This window comes from Oncorhynchus nerka, linkage group LG18, assembly GCF_034236695.1.
Source record: "Oncorhynchus nerka isolate Pitt River linkage group LG18, Oner_Uvic_2.0, whole genome shotgun sequence".
In the NCBI taxonomy this organism is placed as follows: Eukaryota; Metazoa; Chordata; class Actinopteri; order Salmoniformes; family Salmonidae; genus Oncorhynchus; species Oncorhynchus nerka.
Window position 1 is genome coordinate 2,171,511 of NC_088413.1, and position 5,000 is coordinate 2,176,510.

The 5,000-nt window shown below is 46.8% G+C and overlaps 1 protein-coding gene and 1 long non-coding RNA gene across 2 annotated transcripts in view; both read left to right on the forward strand.

Moving 5' to 3' along the window:
* Window positions 1-3,079, forward strand: part of LOC135561690 (uncharacterized) — a 4,664-nt gene extending 1,585 nt beyond the window's left edge. Inside the window, exon 3 of the long non-coding RNA XR_010459607.1 lies at window positions 2,321-3,079. This is a non-coding gene — a long non-coding RNA (uncharacterized LOC135561690). The remainder of the gene's footprint in view (window positions 1-2,320) is intronic.
* The window catches only part of LOC135561961 (phosphopentomutase-like), a 114,833-nt gene that overhangs the window by 26,181 nt on the left and 83,652 nt on the right, over window positions 1-5,000 (forward strand). The gene's annotated exons all lie outside the window — the stretch shown is intronic.

Sequence of the window (5,000 nt, forward strand, 5' to 3'; positions counted from 1 at the left end):
ATCTCTCTCCTCCTCCCTCCATCTCTCTCTCCTCCTCCATCTCTCTCTCTCCTCCTCCATCTCTCTCTCCTCCTCCATCTCTCTCTCCTCCATCTCTCTCTCTTTCCTCCATCTCTCTCCTCCTCCCTCCATCTCTCTCCTCCTCCCTCCATCTCTCTCCATCTCTCTCCTCCTCCCTCCATCTCTCTCTCCTCCCTCCATCTCTCTCTCCTCCATCTCTATAAAAACCTCCTCGCTTCTCTCCATACTCTCCCTGGCTCCCTCCATCTCTCTCTCCAGATCCCTCTCTCTCTCTTTCCCTCCATCTCTCTCCCTCCCTCCTCTCCTCCTCCTCCCTCCATCTCTCTCTCCCCATCTCTCTCCCTCCTCCATCTCTCTCTCCCTCTCTCTCCTCCTCCTCCATCTCTCCTCTGAGTCCTCCATCTCTTTCCTCCTCCCTCCATCTCTCTCTCCTCTCCTCTCTCCTCTTTCCTCCTCCCTCCTCCAGTAGTCTCCTCCATCTCTCTCTCCTCCCTCCATCTCTCTCTCCTCAAGTACTCCATCTCTCTCCCTCTCCATCTCACACTCCCTCTCCATCTCTCTCCTCCTCCATCTCTACCTCCTCCCTCCATCTCTAAACCAAGATCTCCTCCATCTCTCTCATCTTTCCTCCTCCAGGTATAAACACTCCATCTCTCTCCTCCCTCCATCTCTCTCCTCCTCCATCTCTCCTCCTCCATCTCTCTTCTCCTCCATCTCTCATCCTCCCTCCATCTCTCTCTTCTCCTCCATCTCTCTCCTCCATCTCTCCTCCTCCATCTGTCTCTCCTCCCTCCATCTCCTCCATCTCTCTCTCCTCTCCATCTCTTTCCTCCTCCCTCCATCTCTCTCTCCTCCCTCCATCTCTCTCCTCCTCCCTCCATCTCTCTCCTCCTCCCTCCATCTCTCTCTCCTCCATCTCTCTCTCTTTCCTCCTCCCTCCATCTCTCCTCCTCCATCTGTCTCTCCTCCCTCCATCTCCTCCATCTCTCTCTCCTCTCTCATCTCTTTCCTCCTCCCTCCATCTCTCTCCTCCCTCCATCTCTCTCCTCCTCCCTCCATCTCTCTCCTCCTCCCTCCATCTCTCTCTCCTCCATCTCTCTCTCTTTCCTCCTCCCTCCATCTCTCTCTCCTCCATCTCTCTCTCCTCTCTCCATCTCTCTCTCCTCTCTCCATCTCTCTCTCCTCTCCATCTCTCTCCTCCTCCCTCCATCTCTCTCCTCCTCCCTCCATCTCTCTCTCCCTCCATCTCTCTCTTCTCCTCCATCTCTCTCCTCCTCCATCTCTCCTCCTCCATCTGTCTCTCCTCCCTCCATCTCTCCTCCTCCATCTCTCTCTCCTCCCTCCTTCTCTCCCCCCTCCTTCTCTCCTCCTCCATCTCTCTCCTCCTCCTCCATCTCTCTCTCCTCCTCCTCCATCTCTCTCCTCCTCCATCTCTCTCCTCCTCCTCCATCTCTCTCCTCCTCCTCCATCTCTCTCTCCTCCTCCTCCATCTCTCTCCTCCTCCTCCATCTCTCTCCTCCTCCTCCATCTCTCTCTCCTCCCTCCTTCTCTCCTCTCTCTCCCTCCATCTCTCTCCTCCTCCTCCATCTCTCTCCTCCTCCTCCATCTCTCTCTCCTCCTCCATCTCTCTCTCTCCTCCTCCATCTCTCTCTCCTCCTCCATCTCTCTCTCTCCTCCATCTCTCTCTCTCCATCTCTCTCTCTCCATCTCTCTCCTCCTCCATCTCTCTCCTCCTCCTCCATCTCTCTCTCCTCCATCCTCTCTCTCCTCCTCCATCTCTCTCTCCTCCTCCATCTCTCTCTCCATCCTCCTCCATCCCTCTCTCCTCCATCCTCCTCTCCTCCCTCCATCTCTCTCTCCTCCTCCATCTCTCTCTCTCTCCTCCTCCATCTCTCTCTCCTCCATCTCTCTCTCCTCCTCCTCCATCTCTCTCTCCTCCTCCATCTCTCTCTCCTCCTCCTCCATCTCTCTCTCCTCCTCCATCTCTCTCTCCTCCTCCTCCATCTCTCTCTCCTCCTCCATCTCTCTCTCCTCCTCCTCCATCTCTCTCTCCTCCTCCTCCATCTCTCTCTCTCCTCCTCCATCTCTCTCTCCTCCTCCTCCATCTCTCTCCCTCCTCCTCCATCTCTCTCCTCCTCCTCCATCTCTCTCTCCTCCATCTCCTCCATCTCTCCTCCTCCTCCTCTCTCTCCTCCTCCTCCATCTCTCTCTCCTCCTCCTCCATCTCTCTCTCCTCCTCCTCCATCTCTCTCTCCTCCTCCTCCATCTCTCTCCTCCTCCATCTCTCTCTGTGTCTCAGTGATGTTGCAGGTTTACAGAAGGAGTTAGATGACCTGGTTAATGCCATCGTAGAGGACTTCTTCCAGCCCCAGAAGAATAACCTGCTGTCCAAGCCTGAGTAACACACATCAGTGGCTTGTCAACACAAAGACCCGCGCTGGTTTGACTTCCTGATCAAGATTCCCTTTCACACATTCTTCTTCCAGAACTCACACACATTCTAGAACTCACACACATTGTAGAACTCACACACACACACACATTCTAGAACTCACACACACACACACATTCTAGAACTCACACACATTCTAGAAGTCTTTAATGGGTTGTACCTGGAGCTCTAAGTCTTATCTACTAGCTGGAGTGCTGTGTATTTGACCAAACACACAGGGTTACTAACTGTCGTTCAGGGTTTTAACTCCAACCCTGTTTGAGAAGAAGGAGGAGGAGTAGTACTACCACTAGGCTCCCGAGTGACTCAGTGGTCTGTCACTGCATCACTACAGACCCTGGTTCGATTCCAGGCTGTATCACAACCGACCGTGATTGGGAGGTCCCATAGGACGGCGCACAATTGGCCCGGCGTCGTCCGGGTTTGGCCGGTGGTAGGCCGTCATTGTAAATAAGAATTTGTTCTTAATTGACTTGCCTGGTTAAATAATTGTTTTTTAAAAATACTGATACCACTGCCTCCTCCTCAATAACCAGCCTCCTCTGTAACCATTACTGCATAATGTTTCAAGAACAACAATAAAGATGTGATTTTTAAAAGGAAAAACCTGTTCATTTGGTCATTTAATTATACTTTTTGACTACAATCTGCCGAGAGAATAGATATTGTAAAATGTGTAATATGAAAAACAGTGATTTTAACTACATCATGTCATTCCTGTGTAAATTCCAAGCCTGTGTTGTAGTCCTGTCAGATTACGGGTGCGTTCCAGGTCGACTACTAATGGAGCCTGTGTTATAGTTGTCAGATTACGGGTGCGTTCCAGGCCGACTACTAATGGAGGCTGTGTTATAGTCCTGTCAGATTACGGGTGCGTTCCAGGCCGACTACTAATGGAGGCTGTGTTGTAGTCCTGTCAGATTACGGGTGCGTTCCAGGCCGACTACTAATGGAGGCTGTGTTTACAGTCCTGTCAGATTACGGGTGCGTTCCAGGCCGACTACTAATGGAGGCTGTGTTGTAGTTCTGTCAGAATACGGGTGCGTTCCAGGCCGACTACTAATGGAGCCTGTGTTTATAGTCCTGTCAGATTACGGGTGCGTTCCAGGCCGACTACTAATGGAGGCTGTGTTATAGTCCTGTCAGATTACGGGTGCGTTCCAGGCCGACTACTAATGGAGGCTGTGTTATAGTCCTGTCAGATTACGGGTGCGTTCCAGGCCGACTACCAATGCTGTGTGATTAATACTTTCTGATTTTCTGTTTCGATGACTTATTATCATGTTTATGTTTTATTATTTTTACATTAAATGCCCTTTGTGTGTGTTTCAATGCTGTAACACTGAACAAAACAACTAATAAAAGTCCCAGGCCGATGGTAGTGACTGTGTTATAGTACTGTAGTCGGCCTGGAGGCCGACCCTAATGGACTTCAGTTGTTGTATACATGATGGTAGTGACTGTCCAGTACTGTAGATCTACTTAGTAAGGCATTATTTATTCACATTAATCAAATACTTCAGTTGTTGTGTATACATGATGGTAGTGACTGTCCAGTACTGTAGATCACTTAGTAACCATTATTTATTCACATTAATCAAATACTTCAGTTGTTGTGTATACATGATGGTAGTACTATAATACTTCAGTTGTTGTGTATACATGATGGTAGTGACTGTCCAGTACTGTAGATCACTTAGTAACCATTATTTATTCACATTAATCAAATACTTCAGTTGTTGTGTATACATGATGGTAGTAATATAATACTTCAGTTGTTGTGTATACATGATGGTAGTACTATAATACTTCAGTTGTTGTGTATACATGATGGTAGTACTATAATACTTCAGTTGTTGTGTATACATGATGGTAGTGACTGTCCAGTACTGTAGATCACTTAGTAACCATTATTTATTCACATTAATCAAATACTTCAGTTGTTGTGTATACATGATGGTAGTAATATAATACTTCAGTTGTTGTGTATACATGATGGTAGTAATATAATACTTCAGTTGTTGTGTATACATGATGGTAGTACTATAATACTTCAGTTGTTGTGTATACATGATGGTAGTACTATAATACTTCAGTTGTTGTGTATACATGATGGTAGTACTATAATACTTCAGTTGTTGTGTATACATGATGGTAGTACTATAATACTTCAGTTGTTGTGTATACATGATGGTAGTACTATAATACTTCAGTTGTTGTGTATACATGATGGTAGTACTATAATACTTCAGTTGTTGTGTATACATGATGGTAGTAATATAATACTTCAGTTGTTGTGTATACATGATGGTAGTACTATAATACTTCAGTTGTTGTGTATACATGATGGTAGTACTATAATACTTCAGTTGTTGTGTATACATGATGGTAGTAATATAATACTTCAGTTGTTGTGTATACATGATGGTAGTACTATAATACTTCAGTTGTTGTGTATACATGATGGTAGTAATATAATACTTCAGTTGTTGTGTATACATGATGGTAGTAATATAATACTTCAGTT